This window comes from Oncorhynchus mykiss, chromosome 13 (assembly GCF_057628025.1).
Source record: "Oncorhynchus mykiss isolate SJ-2025 chromosome 13, ASM5762802v1, whole genome shotgun sequence".
NCBI classification, from domain to species: Eukaryota; Metazoa; Chordata; class Actinopteri; order Salmoniformes; family Salmonidae; genus Oncorhynchus; species Oncorhynchus mykiss.
In genome coordinates, this window is record NC_143034.1 from 54789959 (window position 1) to 54800450 (window position 10492).

Below are 10492 nucleotides of genomic sequence, written 5' to 3' on the forward strand. Positions count from 1 at the left end.
AGAAGCTGTTTTTCAGTCTATCGGTTCCTGCTTTGATGCACCTGTACTGACCTCGCCTTCTGGATGATAGCGGGGTGAACAGGCAGTGGCTCGGGTGGTTGTTGTCCTTGATGATCTTTATGGCCTTCCTGTGACATCGGGTGGTGTAGGTGTCTTGGAGGGCAGGTAGTTTGCCTCCGGTGATGCGTTGTGTAGACCTCACTACCCTCTGGAGAGCCTTACGGTTGTGTGCGGAGCAGTTGCTGTACCAGGCGGTGATACAGACCGACATGATGCTCTCGATTGTATATCTGTAGAAGTTTGTGACTGCTTTTGGTGACAAGCCACATTTCTTCAGCCTCCTGAGGTTGAAGAGGCGCTGCTGCGCCTTCTTCACGACGCTGTCTGTGTGGGTGGACCAATTCAGTTTGTCCGTGATGTGTACGTGTAACAGGGTTATATTGGTGATTCCCCTTGCCACTTTATTGTTAAGCCAATGGGTTTTTGGTTTGAGTTGTCTTGCCTTCACCTACTCAACATGGCATCTTATTGGCTGGTTTGCGTAGCTTGCTTACGAGGGGGGATGTTCCAGTAAGAATCGTCCCAGTGAACAAGCACCAAACCAGCGGTAAGATGTTGGTGGCCAGGCACTGTACATCAAAAGTGATTTTTATACTCTCAAGTGATGATTTAAATGTACAATTTATATCAAATTGTTTGTAAATGTTATTCGAACATCACACATAAGATACAGCGGTTTTTGGAGAATATTTGTTGTGCATTTTGTTGTAAAGAATTCCCGCCAGTACTAGCTAGCAACTTACTGTGTCTGGTGGGGGGGTTCATATATTTTGTACAGTGCGTGAGTGCAGAGTTGGATGGTGAGACGAGCATTGCATGACGTGCAATTTTGTGCCGTTCCTATCAGAATAAAGCTACATGACTGGTGCTACATGTTGGAGTTCCGTGTCGATGACTGATTGTACACAACGCAAGAAGAGTACTGTTACAGTGGTGCCGTGACCGTTCTTCTGGATCGGATCATCCTTGGATTTCCATATCAGAACTTCGCCGTGGTTGCTGTTGAAGAATCAGATAAGACGTTGCTGGTGCAGTTTATGGCGATATCGCATTTCGCCACAAGAGGGCGCCACTAGAACGTTTTATTATCGAAATTGACAAACTTTTGTGTTACTTGTTTAATTGCAATTCTAATGAATATCTGATATAAGTAGGGTGAGTTTTACCAGTGTACTAGATATAGGTTAGATTTTTACGTGAGGTTTAAAAAAAAATATATATGTATACATGTTTTGCTATTTACATTTTTATTAGGGTGTTGATTTCCCATTGTTAAAATGGAAGGTGTTGGGAGAGGTAGGGGTTTCCTGTCATTTAATCTGTCACCATCTGTTGGTAGGGGTTCAGCCAAAATTCCAGTTACTTCTACACCTATGCCCAAACTGGAGGGTTTTGATGATAGGTTACCCATGGACACGCCCAAGGATGTGTATGAAAGAGTTTTGCCAAATACAGGGAGTGGGGAGGTCTCCATGGATTGGTCATTCCAATGGGGAGAACATTGCCTCCTGTTTGGAGTCAAAGGCAATTGTTGGGCATGTTGGGGACAATGTTATGGGGAGTGTATGCAGCTCGAGGGGTATGGATGTGTCAGGCCTGAACCTGGTATTGAAGTCTGATATCAGGGAACCGGTGTACTTTCGGGGGATGGCTCTGAAAAGTGCACAGTGCATGAGTGGGAGGATATGGTAATGGTTTACATGCGTAAGAGGGGCGTGTCTGTGATGGACCAAGCAGTTGAGGTTATGGGCAGGCTTATGGGAAGGGCCCGCGATGTTGTTAAAGTTGGCATACGCAGCAATCCCTCCATTGATTTATCTAAAGGCCCGAGTCCCATCTTTGACATACTGAAACAACATTTTAGTGACACTGTTTTTTCAAGCATGCCCCTTGCTGATTTTTATGCCACATTACCTCTGACTGATGAACAACCATTTGAATATTGGCTCAGACTGAGCAGGGCTATGGAGGTTGCTGAAGATTGTCTAAAGAGACAGGAAAAAAGTGTTGAAGACCCATCTCGTGAGCTCACAGTCATGTTTCTCAGACATTGCCCTAATGCTGAACTGTCGCTTATCTTTAAGTGCAAGCCATTACAGCAGTGGACTGCTGCAGATGTTCATGAGAGGCTGGATGAATACAGGAGGGAGCGGAGGTACTCTCACTTATCTAAGTTGACCCCAGCCATCGCAACAATGAAGCAGGAAGTTGGTGCTGTCATGCCAATCACCATGCCTGCTGTGAGAACCCACATGGAAGTACCCAATACGTTGCCTTACCCAGCCCAGACTATTCAGGGCTCAGCTGAGCCGATGGAACGTATCCTTGCAATGCTGGAGCGTGTGCTGGAGCAGAGGCCACAACAGTCTGACCATAAGTTCCAAAAAGGGAATAGGAGCAAAGTGAAGTCTAATGGGCCATGTAACATGTGCGGGGATGCTGGACATGATACTTACTTTCACTGCAGGGCCAATCACCTCTGCTTTCTTTGTCATGTAGCTGGCCACGCACGCTCTCAGTGCCCCAAGGCCGCAGCTCTGAGCACAGCTGGTGGAGTCCCTACAGTAATCACTGCTCAGCTCCCGGAAAACTAGTAGGCCTGCATGTAGAAGGGGAGAGTGTTGGGCCTTTTGTAGAGTCCCCATCAGTGAGAGCTGTTGATTTGAAGTCTGTATATAAAAGTGTTTGTGACGAAATGGAGACTGAGAAGAGTATCATAATGCAGAACACACAGAGACTTTCCCCGTATGATGATTTATTCTATGCCAAGGTGTTAATAGGAGGAGAAGTAGAAGTGAGAGCTATGCTTGACAGTGGATCCATGGCTTGTACCTTGAGCTCTAGGGTCTTACCTGAACTGTTGCATGCAGGAGTGTTGAAAAGTCCATCATTGAGTCCTACAGAGGTAGTCTTGGTTGGTTGTGGTGGGTTGAAGACGAGGCCTTTGGGAGTATGTGAGCTGGAGATGGAGGTGTACGGATGTAGAGTTGCTGTGCCTACACTGGTGGTTGAAGGCCAGAGTGATGACCTCATCTTGGGCAGCAATCTCCTAAAGCACTTGATTCGCCACCTGAAGACGGATGGAGATCTCTGGAAGAGGGTTTATACTCCTGTGTGTGACAGGGGTGAGGAGAGCAAGCTAATCGATATGATGGCTAATGTGGAGAGATGGAGAGACAGTGAAGTACCTGACAAAGTTGGAACTGTGAGACTAAAAGGGGCTGTGACTCTAGAGCCTATGCAGGAGCACTTAGTCTGCCACGAAACACTCAGAATCTATCAGCTGGCAGTGCTGTTGTCATTGAGCCCAGCAGTTCAAGGTCAACACCAAGGTCAATACTGGTAGGGAGGACAGTAGCTCTATTGTGGGGGGATGGGTGGCTCCCTGTTAGTGATAAACCCTTCTCAGAAGACAGTGACATTGAGACGAAACGCCACTCTAGCCGATGTCTTTCCTTGCATGGCTCTAGAGGATTTTGACTGTTCGTGTGTGAATGATGATTCATCAGCAGCTTTCCAGCAGCAAGTGCAGAGAACGGCTGATATACTCACTGACTGCCAAGATGACTTGACACTGACTGAAGGTTCCAGCCAACTTCACGATACTGACGGACCTGACAGTTCAAGCGATCCTGAGGTCTTAGGTTTGACTGATATTGATGTCTCCTCCTGTCAAGCGTCTCCTGCTGGTAAGAAGAAACTCATCCAGCTCATAGCTGAGTACCAGTCTATTTTTTTCCAGGCACAAGTTGGATTGTGGAAAAGCTTCCGGATGTCTTCACCGCATTCAACTGAGTGATGAGAAACCCTTTCGGATGCCCTACCGACGCCTTTCACCAAATAATTATGAGAAGCTCAAACAAGCACTGAATGAGATGGAAGAACGTAATATCATAAGGAAGTCTAGTAGTGAGTTCGCCTCTCCCCTTGTCCTTCTATGGAAGAAGTCTGGAGACCTGAGACTCTGTACTGATTTTCGTTTGCTCAATGCTCGCACCATCAAAGACGCCCACCCACTCCCTCACCAGGCTGACGCGCTGGCTGCGTTAGGTGGAAATGCCTTTTTCTCGACAATGGACCTTACCTCTGGCTACTACAATGTGGAAGTGCATGAGGATGACCGGAGATTCACAGCTTTTACGTCGCCATTTGGATTGTACGAATACAATCGAATGCCACAGGGGTTATGTAATAGTCCGGCAACCTTTATGAGGATGATGCTAAACATCTTTGGGGATCAGAACTTTCTTAGCCTGCTGTGTTACCTTGACGATGTCTTGGTCTATGCGCCCACTGAAGATCTAGCTATACAGCGCCTGGAAATGTTTTTTGAGCATCTCAAGGCTCACAACCTGAAGTTGGCGCTTTCTGCAGAGGTCTGTGAAGTTTCTGGGGCATATCATTAGTGCAGATGGTGTAGCTACAGACCCCGAGAAGGTGAGGGCCATTACAGGAGTAACAGAAGCTGATCTGATGAAAGATGGCACTGACATTCCATCTCAGAAGAAATTGAGGTCATTCCTTGGGATGGTGGTGAACCTTCAGTTCATTGAAGGTTGCTCGAACATTGCAAAGCCTCTCTTTGGATTGACTACTGGACACAAGGCTCCACGCTGGAAAAAGAAGCGAAGCTCACCTGTCAGGAAGGTGACGGCTGCCGACTGGACAACAGAATGCAGACAGGCCTTATTCCAGCTAAAGCAAGCCTTACTGGACCAGGTTTTGTTGGCCCACCCCAACTACGAAAAACCCTTTCTACTCTCGGTGGATGCATCCAGCAATGGCTTAGGTGCTGTGCTATCTCAGGTGCAGGAACCAGGAGCTACAGCGAGACCTATAGCCTTCGAGCAAGTCCCTCAGTTATGCACAGTCGAGGTATCCTGCGCACAGGCTCGAGCTCTTTGCCATGAAATGGGCTATCTGTGACAAGTTCCACCACTGGCTACGGGGACAGCAGTTCACAGTATGGATGGATAATAATCCCTTGACATACATTCTGACCAAAGCAAAGCTTGATGCTTGTGAACAGAGATGGGTCGCCAAGCTGGCACCGTACGAGTTTGACATTAAGTACATCCCTGGAAAAATAAATGTTGTTGCAGATGCTTTGAGCAGAGAGCCCTTCGTACGACCCAGTGCACTCCATCGCCTGACAAGGGTCCCGTACGAGACCTTACTAGCTGAAGCCGACGCTGTGCGCACAGACAGAGTGCAAGATGTGTTTCGCTGGTCCAGCCACCCCTTTGACAAAGCCTCTGACTCCAACGAAGTGGTCATTAGCTGTCAGGCTACTGTTGACCCCCCATCTGGTGCTTTATCAAGACATGAAGTTGCAGCTGTTCTTCATTCACACAGGTGCTGGGTGGGTGAAGTGGGCTCACATGCACTGCTGTTGCCACAGCTCCCACAGGCTGTTATGCCATCAGAGCAGACCGATGTCGATGTTCTGCCACACGACCTACTGATGAGTAAGCAGCGTGATGACAACGTGATCAGCAAAGTCATCTTCTTTGTGAAGAGGGGGAGAAGACCATCCAGGAGAGAGCGTGCCCATGAGAGTGTTGAGGTTTTGTGTCTTCTCAGAAGTTGGGACAAGTTGACCATGAAGAATGGGTGTACTGTATCGTGTTTCGAAGAATGTGGTTACAAAGAGGGAAATGTATCTATGTGGTTCCAGCCTCCATGAAAGCAATGGTGTTGAAGGGTGTCCATGATGAAGCTGATTGAGATTATGAATCAGCAGAAAGTTAGCTCTTGAAGGTTAGATATGTGAATAGAGGGGTCAATGGTATTGACATCTTTTATTTGTTTTGCTTTTACATCATTGTGACCATGATTAGAGGTTGCAGGATGGTAATGTGACGGATATGATAACGTCTCTTATGGTGGTTTATTTTATTACTTGGATGTTTTAAAGTCACCGAGTGTACTTAACATGTGACAGGCATGTTTACCTATGAGGGCTAAGGGGATTGATCAATCGCTTTTCACTCTAATTCTGAAGGAGAATAGTCTAATGACTGGAATATTTAGTGACTGATTTAAAGCAGGGTCTGCATCCTTGATATACACAGCTTTACCTTTTAGTTCTCTCTATTAGGTAGTATATATTTTTTTTCTTCTCTGGATTATTCTGTACATATGTTGAGTGTCTCTGTATCTGGTATGTTTGCACAGTGCCGTTTTGTATTTTGTTATTTTTCTTGGCAAGTGGAATTCAGTAGGGGGGGGAGTGTAACAGGGTTATATTGGTGATTCCACTTGCCACTTTATTGTTAAGCCAATGGGTTTTTGGTTTGAGTTTGTCTTGCCTTCACCTACTCAAGATGGCATCTTATTGGCTGGTTTGTGTAGCTTGCTTACGAGGGGGAATGTTCCAGTTAGAATCGTCCCAGTGAACAAGCACCAAACCAGCGGTAAGTTGTTGGTTGCCAAGCACTGTACATCAAAAGTGATTTTTATACTTTCAAGTGATGATTTAAATGTACAATTTATATCAAATTGTTTGTAAATGTTATTCGAACATCACACATAAGATACAGCGGTTTTTGGAGAATATTTGTTGTGCATTTTGTTGTAAAGAATTCCCGCCAGTACTAGCTAGCAACTTACTGTGTCAAGTGGGGGGGTTCATATATTTTGTACAGTGCGTGAGTGCAGAGTTGGATGGTGAGACGAACATTGCATGACGTGCAATTTTGTGCCGTTCCTATCAGGTACATTGTTAAAGATATTATATTGTATATTGTAATTGTATTACTTTGGTAACTAGCCCAGTGAACAAGCACCAAACCAGCGTGCGTGAGTGCAGAGTTGGATGGTGAGACGAGCATTGCATGACGTGCAATTTTGTGCCGTTCCTATCAGAATAAAGCTACATGACTGGTGCTACATGTTGGAGTTCCGTGTCGATGACTGATTGTACACAACGCAAGAAGAGTACTGTTACATACGCCGAGGAACTTAAAACTTACTACCCTCTCCACTACTGTCCCATCAATGTGGATAGGGGGTGCTCCCTCTGCTGTTTCCTGAAGTCCACGATGATCTCCTTTGTTTTATTGACGTTGAGTGTGAGGTTATTTTCCTGATACCACACTCCGAGGGCCCTCACCTCCTCCCTGTAGGCCGTCTCGTCGTTGTTGGTAATCAAGCATACCACTGTAGTGTTGTCCGCAAACTTGATGATTGAGCTGGAGGCGTGCATGGCCACGCAGTCATGGGTGAACAGGGAGTACAGGAGAGGGCTCAGAACGCACCCTTGTGGGGCCCCAGAGTTGAGGATCAGCGGGGTGGAGATGTTGTTACCTACCCTCACCACCTGGGGGCGGCCCGTCAGGAAGTCCAGTACCCAGTTGCACAGGGCGGGGTCGAGACCCAGGGTCTCGAGCTTGATGACGAGTTTGGAGGGTACTATGGTGTTAAATGCTGAGCTGTAGTCGATGAACAGCATTCTCACATAGGTATTCCACTTGTCCAGATGGGTTAGGGCAGTGTGCAGTGTGGTTGAGATTGCATCGTCTGTGGACCTATTTGGGCGGTAAGCAATTTGGAGTGGGTCTAGGGTGTCAGGTAGGGTGGAGGTGATATGGTCCTTGACTAGTCTCTCAAAGCACTTCATGATGACGGAAGTGAGTGCTACGAGGCGGTAGTCATTTAGCTCAGTTACCTTAGCTTTCTTGGGAACAGGGACAATGGTGGCCCTCTTGTGGGAACAGCAGACTGGGATAAGGCTTGATTGAATATGTCCGTAAACACACCAGCCAGCTGGTCTGCGCATGCTCTGAGGACGCGGCTGGGGATGCCGTCTGGGCCTGCAGCCTTGCGAGGGTTAACACGTTTAAATGTTTTCCTCACCTCGGCTGCAGTGAAGGAGAGTCCGCAGGTTTGGGTTGCGGGCTGTGTCAGTGGCACTGTATTGTCCTCAAAGTGGGCAAAACAGTTATTTAGTCTGCCTGGGAGCAAGGCATCCTGGTCCGTGATGCGGCTGGTTTTCTTTTTGTTAGCCGTGATTGACTGTAGACCCTGCCACATGCCTCTTGTGTCTGAGCCGTTGAATTGTGACTCTACTTTGTCTCTATACTGACGCTTAGCTTGTTTGATTGCCTTGCTGAGGGAATAGCTACACTGTTTACCTTTCCCTGGTTAAAAGCAGTGGTTCGGGCTTTCAGTTTCACACGAATGCTGCCATCAATCCACGGTTTCTGGTTTGGGAATGTTTTAATCGTTGCTATGGGAACGACATCATCAATGCACTTTCTAATGAACTCGCTCCTTTTTCTTTTGAGATTGTGCTTTGACATTGGTGTAGAAGTTACCTTATTATATCACAATCTCCTTCTTTCCGTCCTTGTGGTTTGGTAATAATAGATACAGTAACAACAGAGGGGGTTGGGGACCTAATCAACAAGAGGCTTGTGGATTGGATGTGTAAGCAGAAAGTAGGTTACATGGGAGTCAAAAAATCACTATCATATAAGGGTTACAAGCTTGAGCTGATACATGTTCAACACCTTGCTTTGTGAGGTCCAATTCCTGTAAAAGTGATTCTAAACGTCTCCATCAAGGAAATCTATGTGAAACATGAGATGTCCATAGAAAGTACAGCTTTTCACTTGTACTTTTGAATATGAGAGGGATCGATGTTTTGCAAGATATAAACTATAAAGTAGTGTGAACTTGAACACATACCCAATGATTAAGGGCAGGTTTGCTGGGTGTGGACGTTGTCTTGTCAATGAAAAATATATGGGAATAGGTTAGTCAAGTGCAAGCTGGAGCATGTGCCACTGTGACTCTGTAATTTATATTGTGAATTTCATACACTGGACTGCTTTCCACATGATGCTAATGATCTTCCAGGGTCTTCAGTAGGCGTTAGCTTACACTCACAAGACAAGGCTTGCAAAGTGTTTCACATAAAACACATCTCTGTTACCGCACTGATCTTTCTCCTTATGTCCTGGAATATTAGTGTGTAGCCCAAACTGTTTGGACGCTACAGACAGAAGTTGGCAGATGGCCCAAATGCTTGAGAACCTCATCGTGTTCATGAGTGTAACGGCTTTCTTCCTGGGAAGGAGAGGAGGACCAAAATGCAGCGTGGCTAAAGTTCATGGTTCTTTAATAAGAGAAACTAACCATGAACAAAATGCAAAACCGAAACAGTCCTATCTGGTGCAGAAAACACAAAGACAGGAAACAATCACCCGCCAAACCCACCACAAAACAGACTACCTAAATATGGTTCCCAATCAGAGACAATGACTAACACCTGCCTCTGATTGAGAACCATATCAGGCCAAACCTAGAAATAGACAAACTAGACACACAACATAGAATGCCCACCCAGCTCACGTCCTGACCAACACTAAAACAAGGAAAACACACAAGAACTATGGTCAGAACGTGACAATGAGAGTCTCATCTTCCCATAGAGGGGTCCTAATCGATTTCTAGGCCAAACCGTTTGGACGCTACAGGTGATTTTGTGAGAAAATCATGGTCTGACAAACACCGCTCCAGCTTGATTTCCACATGGGCGCTGACATCAACCTTAGGGGGTGACAGATTTTGATGGGCATTTTTTTTTATTGTGTTACTTAGATCAACGCACGGTCTGATTAAAACTTGACAGTTGTTGACCTCTTGAGGTTATTTTGAGCAATTGCAAGAAGAAAACAAATGAACAGGAACCAACCCACCCACCCAACCACACACACACACACACACACACACACACACACACACACACAGAGACATCTAAAATGTTTCCATGCTTATTTTATACATAGCCTAAAGGAAAACATGAATGTATTGTTTTGGGTATCCTTTGTAGGATAGATAGATCAGAGATGTCCTGTCAACACAGCAGTAGTGCATCACATCAGCACTATCCGCATGATGATTGCTGCAAGAAGCAAATTAGGTTTAACTAAACTATTGATTTCAAGCCCAAAGTTCGGCAGATAGCGATATTGAATCCTTTCATTTTACCGTCCAAATGCATTGTATGCAGCCGGCAATACATTCCTATCCCTAGTGGACTTTTTTGTACCTGAAACATTCTCCATTAAGGCTGCATAGGCTTCACCTTCCTCATTAGCTTTATTTAATAGAGAGATGGCGGAAACATTTGGGAAAATATGTGTACTTTCCTTGTAAAAAAAAAACATTTTCCACCGCCCTGCTAGAGTGACTAAATGTTAATCCCAGATGTTGTGTATCGCGTTCAGACAATCAGGTTGCAGCAGTCTGTGTTTTTTCACCGCTAACCTAATAGAGCCCCACAGTGGAGTTGTCATAATACAAATAGAACGTAGTGATCCAACAGGGAAATGGTTCCAATCATTTGTACACTATACGTTTTTCCCATAGGGTATTTTAGAAACACTTAAAATAAGGGCTGTGTTTCGTGTAGGCTTACATTGGC